The sequence below is a fragment of the Bos grunniens genome, chromosome 9 (assembly GCF_055505025.1).
Source record: "Bos grunniens cultivar Pamir isolate PY7600 chromosome 9, Bosgru_T2T1.0, whole genome shotgun sequence".
NCBI classification, from domain to species: Eukaryota; Metazoa; Chordata; class Mammalia; order Artiodactyla; family Bovidae; genus Bos; species Bos grunniens.
In genome coordinates this window covers 23,450,492-23,466,779 of record NC_141173.1, presented here as the reverse complement: position 1 = coordinate 23,466,779, position 16,288 = coordinate 23,450,492, and the positions used below count along the sequence as shown (strand labels likewise).

The 16,288-nt window shown below is 41.9% G+C and overlaps 1 long non-coding RNA gene across 1 annotated transcript in view; it reads left to right on the top strand.

Annotated features, from left to right (window-relative positions):
- The first annotated feature begins 510 nt into the window (after nt 1-510).
- The window catches only part of LOC147365674 (uncharacterized), a 90,561-nt gene continuing 74,783 nt past the window's right edge, over nt 511-16,288 (top strand). The window contains exon 1 of the long non-coding RNA XR_015132651.1: nt 511-742. This is a non-coding gene — a long non-coding RNA (uncharacterized LOC147365674). The remainder of the gene's footprint in view (nt 743-16,288) is intronic.

Here is a 16,288-nt window from a genome sequence, read left to right as displayed (position 1 = left end):
TGTTTACTACATTTGCAAGAAGGGACAGGAAGCAGACAGAGGCAACAGGGCTTCTAAGGAACGGGCGTATGTTTCCAGACATCACTCAGCTGAGAGTATATTTCCTACCGGAGATGTTTATAAAATGCTTCCCGTCACTGAGGCGCAAAGCACAGGGCTCTGGCAGAGCGTGTGTGGAATTTTCAAAGGGAAATTAGGTTCCTGCCAAATTGGACCATCATTTTTTTTTGCCCTGAACATTTCCCACCTCCTCCCATTTCCTAGGCTTTGATCCACCTCTTTCTGCCATCGGCAGTGCCACCACCTCATTTCTACTTGTCAGAAGTCCATAAATTCACTGAGCCACGGTTTTTAAAAAACCCTGTCAAAAATACTGGTCTAAGCCTGCTCTGACCCCCACCTTAATACACTGTCTTCTTCCTTCAATTTCACCACTGCATTTGGTACGTACCTTTGTACCTGGGTACACACAGCCTCTATGTAGAAATAGCAGTGGTTTCCCAGAAATGAATCTAACGAACTCATTAGCCACCAGTCACCTATAGAAAACACTTGATTTAACCACTTCAGGTTTCCTCAATCACTAATTAAATCGGGACTGAAATTCAGTCAGGGTTCATGACCCCTCTCAGGGTTGGTGTAGCTGCATAAGCGTTCTCCCTTCTCTCTCCCTGCAGCCAGGAAGGAGCTCGGGTGGCCGCGTGGCTGAAGGACAGGGAGACCTCATGGTGCGGGCAGGCAGGTAGGTGTACCCGGTTGGCGTTCTGTGAACTGGCGTTCTCACTGTGCCTGCTCTGGAGGTGCCTGTGGCTGGCGTTGCTGGCCATCTGCTCTCTTTTGGCCATCTTCTCTCTCAGCTCTGCCCTCACCAGGGCCACTGATCCTGTGAGGCTCCTCGGTGACCCCACAGTCTCCTGGTCTGGCAGCCTTTGCTGGGGGTCCCGTTCCCATACCACACAGCATCGTCAGGTTCAGGGACTCCTCACATGCCCAGGAGTTGTTTCTTCTCAGAGGCCTTCATGCTCCTCTGAAAGGACTTCAAAGGTCTTTTTTAATTGCTTCCACTTTGTGCTTGAGGGGGTTTCTCTCAGCCTCTTTCAGTTTAAACTCAAGTTGTTCCCAACTCTTCCCTGCTTCCCAGGACAGCCCAGCTCACGCAGTGAGGAGGTCTCCTCCAAGGGCTCCTGAAGGAAGCGAGGCTCAGGTCTCCTGCATTCTGGAATTCTCAACCTACCTGTTCCCGAATCCTCCCTCCCCACCCCAGGCTTTGAGTCCTCGGGTGCCCAGGACAGAAACATCTCGACTCTCTTCCGTTCCTAAATTTCCTCCTCGGGCCTCAGGCTGGGCTTTCCTTGAATCCCTGCCCTTTCCTGCCACCTCCCTCCTCTGTTGGAAGTTAAAACCCTACAGTCTAGTCCTCTGTGCTGGGCCGACGGTTATTTCAAAGCCCATCTTTGAGATTTCTGGGAAAATGCTTTTTCTTTCGTGTCTGGTTCTTGTAATTGAAAGCTGGCCATTTTTGTGTCTATTGTGAACCCTTGGGGGAAAAAAAATCATAGCGGGGCTGTGCCTTTATTCTAGACAGATTCCCCCTATCCCCTGCAGCAATGTTCACCTCAGCTTCACTGTGTGAAGATCCCCAGGGTGGCACGTTTGAGTGGGAATGAGAGCGAGACAATTGAAAACAAACGAAAGTATCTTTCCTGCCACGCCTCTTTTGATTTACAACATGCTGCCTTTATCATACTTACATATCTTCTTATTTTCACATCTCCCTTCGATTTACCCACTGACTGTCACCCAGATGATCAGTCTGAGGTAAAGAGGGGCCAAAGCCCTAGATTTCTTCAGCTTCTAATGGGGTATCATCAATGTCATTGCCCTCCTCCCTCCAGAAGTGTTTGCTGCATTGAGTTAATTCTCAGTATTTTATTTAAATTTCTGTAAAATAGCTATTTGTTTATTATTGAGAAAAATTTCTCCTTTGCCTCTCTCTTCTTTTCTTGGTTGCTTATTTAAAATCCCAAGTAGAAAATAAAATGCTCTCAGGAATTTAACCTCTGATTCCCTGAAACTTATGCTTCCTTTATTTATAGTAATGATACCTGAAACCACCACCTGGATACTGCTTTAAAAAGGCACCGGCTGTCACTAGCTTTGCTTAATTAAAAGAGAGCTCAGATATGATTCCCACAGCTATTAACCACCTCCCTGAGTATGTGTGCACTCTCCCTCTCTCTCTCTGGCGTGAATGTGCATTTTGAAGGCAGGTGTATAGACTCAGGAAGTCCTTAAGCACACTGGTGTCTGAGGACTAGGTCTGGGTGGTTATGATGATGAGGAAGGCTAGCTAGCTTGCTAAGTTTGATTCTCATGTGTCCCAACAAGAACCTTGAGTCTGGTCCCTGAAATCTGCAAGATTAGAAGAATATTAGCCTTTTTTTCCCCCTTGGAGTAGAACTCTGAAAACACAGGCTTAAAGGATTCTAACTGATAAACTCATGATACCCAAAGAAACATCTACCTGTCTATAGTGTTTATATAGATGGCACTACCCGCCTGCCTGTAGGATTTGGTGTCATTTCATAGATCAAGATTTGTACCTTCAGTTATTTCAACCATCAATATATGAAACCTGCATATCTCAGTCTCAGTTACAGCTGACTTGAGCAGAGAGGACATTTATCAAAAGGATCGTGGGTCATAGAACTGCTGCGAGTCTGGCTTGGGCTCTGTGGCCATGGGGCCCTGACAGCACAGCTGCAGAGTGTGAGGGGCCACACTTGGATTCCTGAGTGGACCCTGCTGGCCCAGAGCTCCACACACCGCCTCTGCGGCTAGGGAGCCTGATCTTGCTGCCACAACCACCGCTGCAGGAGTGACTTCCCCTCTCTCCATGATCCTGGCTCTGGCACATGGCTGGCTGGAGCAGGTGCACCTGATTTGGTGCAATGCCAGTGCCCTTGGCTCAGGAGAGTGAGACACTGATGGGCTGAGTCTGGATAATAGGAGAGAGCACAGCCTCTCAACAGGACTCACAAGGTGGGAAGTTTTTCAGATGAAGGAAGTGAGAGGGGGTCCTGATGAATGGCAGCCAAATGAGGAGAGATGTGATCCAGAATGCAGTTTGAAGCATGGTGGCAGCAAGGTATGAGTGAGAGTCTTTGTGTCAGATAGGCTTTTGCTTATCAGGAGAAGATGGCTGTGCTTCTGTTCTTTGACTATAGCATCGAAAATACTGTGAAACAGACAATTGGGCAAAGTTTGGTTCCTATCTCGCTTGCTAAATCCTGTTTTTATTTCCACGTTATTTTCCTTTTTCTCCTTGGTGTTTCAAAAACAAAACTTTGGGTTCAAAGCCCCCATTCTTCTATGCAGGTATTAGCTTCTCTTGGCATAATCTCCTTAAAAACTTTGGATTTATGTATTATCTCAGCTTCCCAGGTGACACTAGTGGTAAAGAACATGCCTGCCAGTGCAGGAGACGTCAGCAATGTGGGTTTGCTCCTTGGGTCAGGAAGATCCCCTGGAGGAGGGCATGACAATCCACTCTAGTATTCTCACCTGGAGAATCTCATGGACAGAGGAGCCTGGTGGGCTACAGTCCATATGTTGCTGAGTCCAAGCTCACTCTGCTCACCGCGCAACAGGACAATGAATCTGAGAGACGAGGTATTGAGGCAAGGAAAGAGGCTTTATTCAGAAAGCCGCTGACACAGAAGATGGCAGGCTAGCGCCTCAAAATGACCATCTTATTGGGGTCTGGATACCAGGTTCTTTTATAGATCAGAGAGAAAGAAGCAATGAGGAAATAAAGTCAAAAGGCAGAATAGAGGGGGAGAAGCACTGGGCAAGTCAAGAGAAAGGGTCTTCAGTCTTGTAAAACATCTCCGAGGGAACGGCCAGCCTTTGGAAGGGGTGTATTCCTCTCTTTAATTCACAGGGAGGCAGGGACAAGCTATCTCTCCAGGAGCTGAACAAAGGCACTTTAGTTTATAACCAAGCAGAGGGGCAGGAGATCAAACCAGTCCATCCTGAAGGGAATCAATCCTGAACATTCATTGGAAGGACTGATGCTGAAGCTCCAATACTTTGGCCACCTTGTGAGCAGAGCCGACTCATTAGAAAGGACTCTGTTGCTGGGAAAGATTGAAGGCAGGAGGAGAAAGGGACAACAGAGGACTAGACGGTTGGATGGCATCACCGACTCAATGGACATGAGTTTGAGCAAGCTCTGGGAGATGGTGAAGGAAAGGGAAGCTTGGTGTGCTGCAGCAGGGTCTCAAAGAGTCGGACATGCCTGAGCAACTGAAAAACAACAGAGGAGCAGGGTCCTCCAGGCAAGCCATTAAGTCTGATAATAATAACAAAAGCAATGAAAAAGCACATCAAAGAAACCATTTCCAACATGGAGTCAGAGTTGGCTTCCTCCTGCAACACATAGGGTTGCACAGAGTCATGAATGAAGCGACTTAGCATGCACACACATGTGTTATCTTGGAGCCTCTCTCTTACCTAATGGAGATAATATTTAAAGTCCAAATTGTTAAAAGAACTGGCGGAGACAAAAAGAACTTTCCTTTCTTGATTTCTTGCCATAGCTTTTTTTTTTTTTTTTTACTTTTTATGTATTAGACATGTAATGAAGGAAATCATTTAGATGAAACCTCATGCTGAGAATATGAAGAAATATAAAAATGGCAGGATTTTTCTAATAAGAGAACAACTTTCTATCTTCTTTTTAAACAATAAGCAAGAATCTTTCCTATATTGACAAGACTACTCATGCTCTTAGTTATAAGATGGGAACTAAAAGTAAAAAGTCTTCTCTCAAAAGTCGCTACCAAACAAGAACAGTAATGGCAGCAGCAAAATTACACGGGTTTACCTTTACCTTTGATCCAGTCAGGAAATACCTGAAACTCCAAACTATAATATATGTAGATGGTTGAACATGCACACACCCACTTTCCCTTTAGCAAATAAGAGGCGGTCGGATCTAAGGTGGGGGTGGGTGTGGAGTTGGGCGAGGTTACCACTGAGAAGCTAGTTGATCCACCCTGCCAAATTCCAGGAATTCTTGGACATTGGAAGTGCCAGGTTGGGGAGAGTCAGAAGGCTGTAAACAGGAGGTATGTTTATTTAAGGAACAGTTGGACTCCAACCCCTACCTTCATTCTGAGAAGTTATATAACTACTACTCCTATATCCCAATAAGAGTTTGAGAGATCCATTTCTTGGAGAAATTTCAGATATGATGTTAGGAGTTGTAGGTCCCAAGCACAGAGGAGGGCTGTGATTTTGTTCTGGATGAAAGACAGTGGAAATATAAGTAACTGCACATCTAATAAGGAGGCTGCTACTGCCCTTTGATGGCCTAACCTGAGAGTACCAGCCACCAGATTCCTATCCCAAGGAGACAACTGAAAGAATTCTCTCCTAGGAAAGTCATAAGTAAAGATGTTGGCGTCTCAATGAAAGAGCTGGATCCCCTCCTGATTGCCCTAACAATGAGGTTCACTAGCTGTCAAGGCTTGCCCATATAGCAGGGCTTCAATCAGCATTGTAATGCCTTGTTCTCAAATATGCACAAGTGATCAGGCATTTATTAATAGGAAAGCCTCAAATATGAAAAATCCCTCCCCGTCAAAAAAAAAAAAAAAAAAAATTAGAGCTAACAGAGGCAGTGCAAGGAATTGAAGAAGAAAAAAGCCTACAATTTAACTCCAGTTAGTATTGTTAATGGAGAAGGCAATGGCACCCCACTCCAGTACTTTTGCCTAGAAAATCCCATGGACGGAGGAGCCTAGTAGGCTGCAGTCCATGGGGTCGCTAAGAGTCGGACGACTGAGCGACTTCACTTTCACTTTTCACTTTCATGTATTGGAGAAGGAAATGGCAACCCACTCCAGTATTCTTGCCTGGAGAATCCCAGGGACGGGAAGCCTGGTGGGCTGCCATCTATGGGGTCACACAGAGTCGGACACGACTGAAGCGACTTAGCAGCAGCAGCAGTATTGTTAATGAAATAAAAATGCAGAGCTATAAAACAAGTACTATCAGGGCAAAGCGCAGTTAGAAATTTAAAATGATACTTGAAATTAAAAATACTCATCATAATTTGGAAGATAAGGAAAGTACCCAGGAAAAAATAATAAAGAAATGGACAGTAGGCTTTCATTAGTTATCTACTTTATGCATATACTATACTATGTGACTTTTACCACAATTAAAAAGCCAAGCTTGTGGAAAAAAATGAAAAGTGGACAATAAGGGAGAAAAGCTAAGACAGGGGCGTAGTATAGAAGGTCCAGTATTCTAATAATAGGAGTTTTATAAAAAGGAAACAAAGTGATAGGACATTTTCAAAGTAAAAATATGAGAAGTTCTCCTTGGATATGGGTCTTCAGATTAAAAGGGTACATCATATACCATGCAGAATGAGTGAAAAATATCGTCTTATTGAGCACATCATTTGGAAGTTTCAGAATAACAGGAATAGAGATAATTTTTAAAAATTTATTTTTAATTGGAGGATACTTGCTTTACAATGTTGTGTTGGTTTCTACCCTGCAACAACGTGAATCAGCCATAAGTATACATATGTTCCCCTACCTCTTGAACCTCTCTCCTCACCCCTCTCCCCCACCGCCTCTGGCCAGGTTGTCACAGAGTACCAGGTTGAACTCCCTGAGTTATATAGCAGCTTCCAAGGAATAATTTTAAAAGCTTCCAGAGAGGAAAAAACAGACATGTATAAAGGAGTCTGAATCAGAGTGGTACCTGCTCTCTCAACAATACTGCAAACTAGAAGGAAATCTTCAAAATTCTGGGAGAAATTATTTCCTCCATACTTGCATATTCGTGTCTGTTTTCTTTGCCAATGCCTTTTATTTTTAACTTTTCATTTTATATTGAAGTACAGCTCGTTAACAATGTTGTGATTGTTTCAGGTGGACAATAAAGGGGCTCAGCAATACATGTACATATATTCATTCTCCCCCAGACTCCCCTCCCATCCAAGCTGCTGTGCCAATTCTGGACCCAATTATATTATCATTCCAGTGTGAGGATAGAATAAAGTTATTTCAGACACACAAGGGCTTCCCTGATGGTTCAGATGCTAAAGAATTCACCTGCAATGCAGGAGACCCAGGTTCGACCCCTGGGTCAGGAAGATCCCCTGGAGAAGGGATAGATTACCCACTCCAGTATTCTTGGGCTTACCTGGTGGCTCAGACAGTAAAGAAGCTGCCTGCAATGTAGGAGACCTGGGTTCAACCTTTGGGTTGGGAAGATCTCCTGGAGAAGGGATAGGCTACCCACTCTAGTATTCTTGCCTGGAGAATCCCCGTGGACAGAGGAGCCTGGTGGGCTACCATCCATGGAGTCACAAAGAGTCAGACTGAGTGATTAAGCACAGCACAGACATACAAAGCCACACACCAACAATTTACTACCCATGTAACTTTTCTCCTGACCAGCTACTGAAGGGCATGATCCAGTCAATGAAGAAGATTGAGAAAATATCCTGACATGTGATCCAGGAGAGAAGCAAAGCAAATTCCCAGGGCTCTAGCTATAAATCCGGCCCAGAGAACGAACTGACTAGATTGAAATGGTGGGGCAGGGGTTTGGGGGTATGGAATAAAGAGTCCATGGGTGTGGTTCCTGGTTCATCTGCCAGGTTTGACTGTTTGAAAGATCCACAAGAAACATTTAGAGTTGTTGGAAGATATATGAACTTTTAGCCTAGTTTCAAATAAAAGCAAGAAAATGAAGAAGAGAAAGAGGACGAGGCAGTAACTCCAGGGGAAAACAGAAAGCACCAGAGAAGAAATGTAATCATGGTGTATATCATGGCTTAGCGGTGGATTATATTTATATACTTCTAGATTATTATGTTATAATAACGAAAACATGAAATAGGAATTTTAAAAGTGTGATATAACTATTAGGAAAGTGAGGAAGCAAGATGGGCATTTAAAGACAGCTAGAAACCCTACCAATCACAATAGGAAGTCAGTGTTTTGAATTAAGGGTGTCAGAGGATGAGATGGCTGGATGGCAACACTGATGCAATGGACATGAACTTGGGCAAACTTTGGGAGATGCTGAGGGATGGAGAGACCTGGTGTGCTGCAGTCCATGGGGTCACAAAGAGTCAGACGTGACTGGGCGACTGAACAACAGCAGCAATAAGCACCATTACTTAGAAATAAGGAGGTAAGTGATAGAAGACTGCTGGAGGTAAAAGAGGTTTCCTGAGAAGGGAGATTAGAAGGGCAGTTGAGTGCACGGTGCTTTTTGTTTTGCTCTGTTTGATTTTATAAACCATGCATGTGCTTTGGTGATACACTGATTTGACAAGGTGGTTTTTGAGTTTTCACTTGATGGAATCTTGAAAGTTGTGGTTGCTCTAAGAAAGTTAAAAACCAACACAATATTGTAAAGCAGTTGTCCTTCAATTAAAAATAAAAAATTTTTTTAAAAAAATGAGTAAAAACCAGGTTTGACCCTAGGAGCTTCCAAGAGGGAATGGATATAATTACTACCTGTAAATCAATCATTATAACCTGTATTTTAACTTTATTTATGTTGACTGAATGACTTTATTCATTTTATGAATGAATGACCTTAGATACAAACTGTTCAGTAAAGTAGCCACTTAGCCATATGTGACCTTTAAATTTAAATTGATGAGGATTAAGTAAAATTAAAAATTGTCTTCATTTACACTAGTAACATTTAAGAACTCAGTCGCTACATGTGGCTAATGGCTATCATATTAGCGCAGATACAGAACGTCATCATAGTTCTGTTGGAGAGTGCTGCCTTGGACCATCTGAATTTGCCCATGGATCCTGAATCATGGAGGGGCAAAGTCTAGCTGTATGTTTGTTTGCACATTTTTGAAGGAGAGTAGAGATTTTGAAGGGAGTAGAGATTGGTATTGATACTCCATGACATTGGAAGCAAGCTGCAAAGTGGTTACGTTTGAAATAAAAGTCTGAGGAGTTCCAGTTTTCAGAATACTTAATGTGGGGAGGAAGAAAATTGTTCTCTGATACTTGTGCTTAAAGACCAGGCTGCTTTTCCTTATGATACTGTGGCCCGGCTGAAGCCTGATTTTCATGAAAAATGAAAAAGAGACTTTTTTAGGATGAGTTCATCTTTTCTCTTGTTAGTGAATGTTGGAAGCATAGTTTAAGATGGGCTCAGTGAAACTAAAGAAGCAATCCCTTTGTTTCAATGTTTCTGAAAGACCAGATCAGTCTTAATCAGTGTCAGAATATCCTGGTGTTGTTAGGCGGTAGTGCTGGTGCCAGTGTAGATGGCATGTGTGCATTTGTTTATGTGTGTGTGTGTGCCTTGGGGGATGGGAGGTCAGAGCTATTAATAAAACTGATTACTGGGTCCCCTTTGAACCTAATGAATTGGAATCTCTGTCAGAACAAGAAATCTGTATTTTTTTGAATTGAAGTTCAGTTGATTTACAATATTGCATTAGTTTCAAATGTACAACAAAGTCATTCTGTTATATATCTTTCAGATTATTTTCCATTATAGGTTGTTACAAGATACTGAATATAGTTCCCCATGCTATACAGTAAATTCTTGTTGCTTATATGTTTCATGTATAGTAGTTTGTATCTGTTAACCTCATACTCCTAATTTACCCCCGCCCCTTTCCCTTCTGTAACCATTAGTTTGTTTTTTGTTTGTAACTCTACTTCTGTTTTGTACATGAATCCATTTGTATTATTTTTTACATTCCACATATAAGTGATGTCATATAATATTTGTCTTTCCCTGATTTCACTTAATACGGTATTCTCTAGTGCCATCCATGTTGCAGCAAATGACATTATTTCATTCTTTTTAATGGCCAAGTAATATTCCATCGTGTGTGTGTGTGTGTGTGTGTGTGTGTGCGCGAGCTGAGTAATATTCCATTGTATGTGTGTATGTCATCTTTATCCATTCTCTGTTGATGGACACTTAGGTTGCTTCAGTGTCTTGGCTGTTATAAATAGTGCCACCATGAAGACTGGGGTGCATGTATCTTTTTCAATCTGTGTTTTCTCTGAATATATGCCCAGGAATGGGATTGTTGGATTATACAGTAACTCAATTTTGAGTTTTTTAAGGAATCCTCATATTCTTCTCCATAGTGGCTGCACCAATTTACATTCTCACCAGCAGTGTAGAAGGTTCCTTTTTCTTCATATCCTCTCCAGCATTTATTACTTACTGACTTTTTTTATGATATGGCCATTCTGACTAGTGTAAGCTGATGCCTCATTGTGGTTTTGATTTTCAGTAAATCTGTATTTTTAAACAAATTCCCCAGGCAAATCTTTATATGTTAAAGTTTACAACCTTTGCATAGTTAGGGATCTATGCTAGGTTCTCACTGAGAAGGTGCTGAAAGTTGCTATCAGACTCGGTTGAATTGTAGTAAATACTTATATTTTACTTAAGCATAAAAACCTATCTTATACTTTATATATCTTGTGGCTTTTCTATTAAAAAAGTCTTCTGATAATTATCTACACATTAAATATCAATGAGTTTCCCTGGTGGCTCAGTCTGTAAAGGATCCACCTGCAATGTGGGAGACCTAAGTTCAAATATCAGTGGAAACCTAACTATAAAGTACTGTGTCCAGAGAAAATAGACTTAAGATTCTTCTTTGAAAAAAAAAAACAAAAAACGAAGACTTACCCTTTTAGATACTGTAAAAAGTTTTGCCTTCAGGATAAAAATTAACATATAACTTTGGGATATACTGGCCTTTTATTCTGCTCCTACAATAAGTCATCTTCTTGGGCAAAACCTTGCCTGTTCTTAAAGTGTAGGGAGGAATGCTTTGTCTTAGAGAGTGCCTGAAGATTTGCATTTTATAGATGGGTAGGATGAAGGGGTCAGAGAAGGCAATGGCACCCCACTCCAGTACTCTTGTCTGGAAAATCCAATGGATGGAGGAGCCTAGCAGGGTGCAGTCCATGGGGTCGCGAAGAGTCGGACACTACTGAAGCGACTTAGCAGCAGCAGCAGCAGGATGAAGGGGTATCTGACAGTGATCTCTACATACACATAGGATAAAGCAGTCTAGTCCCTTGCCTTTTAGATTAAAGTTATTAAAACATACCTGGTGGACAGAGGGAAAGCAGATTATGGGAAAGGACAATAAAGACCCACAGACAAAGATCTTCATTAGAGAGAAGGCTGACTAATCCAGGCAGCACATTTGACACAAGCAATGTGATACTTGGACATGTCTTTGAGGAAATGGGTTATAATTGAAGGACTAAAAGCTATCATACTTGAAGAATACCAAAAGCTAAGTAGGCAGTTTCAGTTTGGGTGGTTTGATTTGGGTATAACAACAGAAAAGAACATTTTCTTTCAGTTTTCAGAAAGCATTGATGAGTTTGCAGTTATTAGTCATGAGATCTATAAACACATATAGTGGGGAGTATAGCTGTGGGTGGTCCACTCAGGCCCCATTTATTTGGAAGAACAGCAGGTGGGATCCAGACCTGAAATTGTGATCTTCTGACAGGTGGTAATAAAGGGATTATGAGGAATACATTTCCTGGGCAGAATAAGGAAACCTGGGATCCTTAGGTATACAATGAACACACATTTAGTGCTCAACTGATGTTTGTTGAATTAATATAAGTACACTGATAGAAAGATGGATGATGCTTTAATGGGTAAGAACAAGGGATATGGCCATTATAAAACTTAGCTTTTAAGAGTCATTTCTGAGAGTGACTCAGCCAGGAGAATTGATGGTGTGTAATTTACGAAGTAATAGAAGGGATAAAGGAAGAATCTTCTAAAGCAAGGATTGGCAAAGTGTTTGTAAATATTTTGGGCTTTGCAGGTCATAGGTCTTCACTGCCACTACTTAATTCTACTGTTAGAGGGCAAAAGAGCCTAGACAATGTCTAAGTGAATGAGCATGGTGGAGTTCTAACAAACATTGGCATCACTGACTCATTGGGCATGAGTTTGAGCAAATTCCAGGATAAAGTGAAGGATTGGGAACCCTGGTGTGCTGCAGTCCATGGAGGTGCAAAGAGTCAGACATGACTTAGTCACTGAACAACAACAAATATTGGGTTGACCAAAAATGGGTTTTTTTTGTAACATCTTGGAAAAGCTCAAGCAAACTTTTTGGCCAACCCAGTACTTCTAGTTTTACAAGTGTTTTAAAACGTTAAAATCATTCATAGTCCATAGACAATATAAAAAGAGGTGGCAGTGTTTACCACCCTGTACTCTAAACTAGCAAAGACCGAGAGGCCAGGTTTTCTAGGAGTATAACACCAATCACAGGGCTTCTCCATCTGCCTGATCCCCTCTCACAGAGGCTACCAGGTAATGCAGAACAGAACTGCCAATTCCTCCCCAGGATAGCAAGAATGGAGTGATTAGGACTAGGTAGGGAAAAATCAGTATTATCAACAGTTTTTTGATCAAAAAGAAAAAAGCAGAAGAAAGTGTGCAGGCTCTTTGCTAACTAATGCAGTTGCTAAAGCATAAAGCATTTGGCAGTCACATTTTTGGAAGATGCTAACTCTAAGGGTGGATTGATCCGCTCATATTTATTAAATGTGGAATTTGAGTTGAGCCAAATAAAAACCGAGAGAATAAAATGAATTGAAGGGTTGTATCTAGATGTTCATACTTCTTTAAATTTTGCTTCAGATTATTATTTCAACTTATGAAGAAACCACTGATTATAGCTATTTACTGAGAGTAAAGTATACAGGGTAGAGAGCCAAGAGGTGGAAATTTGAGTCCCAGCTCTAGCAGTCAGCTGAAAGTCATTGGCAAGTGATTTGAAATTTCCAGACCTCTAGTTTCTTCTTCTTTAGGATTCGGGGCTTGACTGTGTAATCTATAGAGTGACTTTTTGACCGAAAATTCTATGTACAAATGTGTTTAAAATGTTCAGTCTAAAGTACACAGAATGGCATGTCCCTTTTATATAAGAACTTTTGGGAAACTATGAATATACTGTATTAAAAGTTGGAAGACAAAAAACTAAAAGGCAGCAAGGGGTAGGAAGAAGCAGAGTGGAGATGATGGGGGAAGAAACTAGACTTATTGAAATTTAGTTTGTAAACTTGGTTTATATTTGGATTTGGAACCATATGGATATTCTACATAATTCTAAAAATATTACAAAAGCATTCTCAAAAATTGGAAGCAAATGAACCTGTTTATGCAGTTGGTGGCATAATAGAAACTAATTCATGTAACTGTAAAACTCTGTAGTTTGATCACATCCTATTAGGATATACCCTAAGGACAGAACTGAAGTTTAAAAAACACTTTAAATAAGCATATTGTTGGTAACTTTGGTATTTTTATCCCAAATCTTATATGTGTATATTGTATATATATTTTGCTGCTGCTGCTAAGTCGCTTCAGTTGTGTCCGACTCTTCGCGACCCCATGAACTGCTGCCTACCAGGCTCCTCCATCCATGGGATTTTGTGGTGTTATTCAGAAATAAAGTTTTCAGTCTGGGAAAAAAAAGAATGCAGTTATCAGACTGGTGAGATTAAGTACAATGTATAGACCAGAATTGAACTGGAGAGACCAGTATAGAATCATGATGTATTCTATCTTTAAAATTTTATTTTTCCTATCTCTCTTACTGAAAAGGTTTAGAAACAACTATCCATCCAGTAACATGCTAAGCACCCATTGTCAAGGCAAGACTTGCCCTCCCAGCCCAGGGAGACCTTTGCGTTTAGGTTCATTGAGTCCCCAGATCCCCTGTGTGTGGAGGAATCTCAAAGTAGCAAGAATCTGGCTGGAGAGTCATCAAGAGGAAGATTGCATTTCAAGGGGAATTGAATCATTCGTGGCTGTGGAGTGACCCTTGGACGGGTGACTGATGGGAATCGTGGCCAGACTTGTGGGTGAAGGTTGTGAGAGTTGAAGTGGGGCTGTTTCTGAAGGAAAAATCCGAGAGTTTTGGCCCAACTGAGAAGGAAAAGATTGTGAGAATGCCAATCCCAAACATTGCCAATTCTTAACATGAGCCACAGAGAACAGAAGGCCAGGGGAGGCAAGACCAGACCAACCTCACCTTAGTAGCCTCTACAAACAGCTCATAGTCAAATACGTGGACAGGGGGCCAGGTCTCGCTCCCTGAGTGAGGCCACACGGTTACCGAGCTGTCTATACTCCTTTGCCCACATGCTCAGACACCGTTCTGGAGCAGAGGAGGAAAGGGCGCTGAAAGACTTTATTTTACTGACTTACATAAGCCAAGTCTGAGTTCCTTATGGACACGTATTGAACTGCTGGATCAAGATTACTGAATGGGACCAAACAACTTGTTCCCTCCCTGCAGCTTAATGATGGATGACTCTCAAGAGCAAGATCAATTATAGATAAAATCATAGGCCCATTTTTTTTTTAAAACAAATCTGAATTGTAAGATAAGTTTTCCAGCTCACTATACACTTTATTAATAGAGTCATTAATAATTTTCCTCTTTAAAAAAAAACATTTACCAGTTGGCTGTTGTTCCCTTAGATGGTATCTGCTTATCAGCTAACTGAAACACACAGACACACACATTTTGTGTAGATGGTTTCTCAGACCATATATAGTGATCATGCCATGTCAGGGAGGGGCCAAGTACCTGTCCTCGAGGGGTTGAAAAGTCAGATGGCTGCAAGGACAGGTGACATGGAATGACCAAAGCCCACTGGATGAGGCTCTGGCAGACCGCGGGGGCCCCACCTGGTCTGTGGGAAGGGTGCCCATGTTCAGTTCTCTGGTGGCCAGACTTTATGAGAAAGTTAGAAGCCGAAACTTGTAACTGAAACCTGTTTCTTTAATGTTGGCAACTAGATAAACCAAAAAATCCACTGTGAGGGCCTAACATAACATGTCTACAAGCTAGATTTAACTCAAGGGCCTTGGATCAGTAACTTTGGATTTAATCCAGTTAAAGGCACTTGGCACGTGGGAAACTGAGGCCCAGAGGGCCTGTGACTTGCCTAGCTCTTTAGTCACATTTTAACTACCTTAAAGTTTGTATTGTTTTCAAAACAAAATATTATATGTGAAATGGTTCAAAATTCAAAAGAGACGTGAGGTATAAAATTATTTAATGCCTAGATTAGCAACAAGTGTTTGAATTTTTTTTTCAGGGATATCCTATGAAACTCTATGCTCCTTTTTGTGGCTAAATTTTTGTTTTTAATAAAAATGTCTTATTAGCAGATGGGATGGAGAAGGCAATGGCACCCCACTCCAGTACTGTTGCCTGGAAAATCCCATGGACGGAGGAGCCTGGTGGGCTTCAGTCCATGGGGTCGTTAGGAGTCGGACACGACTGAAGCGACTTAGCAGCAGCAGCAGATGGGATCATTTTTTTGTGGTGATGGTGGTTTAGTCGCTAAGTTATGTCCAACTCTTGTGACCCCATGGACTGTAGTTCACCAGGCTGCTCTGTCCATGGGATTTCCCAGGCAAGAATACTGGAGTGGGTTGCCATTTCCTCCTTCAGGGTATCTTTCTGACCCAGGGATCAAAACCCCAGTCTCCAGCATCTTCTTCACTGGCAGGTGGGTTCTTTACCACTGGGCCACCTGAGCCCCCAGGGAGGCCTGTTCATTTTTTGTAGAAAACCAAAAAGAATGTAAAAGCAATTTATTAGAAATAATAGAATTGAACAAGATGGATGGGTATAAGATTATTGTATAAAAGCCAACTGTATACCAACTTTAAAAAGCCAACTTTTTACACCAGCAACAAATACCTAGAAAATATCTGGCAAGGGTAAGAAAATATCAAGTGCTCAGGAATTAATAAAAGATATACAAAGTTTATATGCTGCTGCTGCTGCTAAGTCGCTTCAGTCATGTCCGACTCTGTGCGACCCCATAGACGGCAGCCCACCAGGCTCCCCCGTCCCTGGGATTCTCCAGGCAAGAACACTGGAGTGGGTTGCCGTTTCCTTCTCCAATGCATGAAAGGGAAAAGTGAAAGTGAAGTCACTCAGTCGTGTCCGACTCTTAGCGACCCCATGGACTGTAGCCCACCAGGCTCCTCCATCCATGGGATTTTCCAGGCAAGAGTACTGGAGTGGGCTGCCATCAAAGTCTATATGGAGAAGTATAAAACAGTGTATCTTTAATATATAATGAAAGTGATAAATGAGGCATTAAATGAAGACCTGAATGAAGAGATTAACTGTGTTCATACGTAAGGAGATTCATTATTGGAGATACCATGTCTTCTC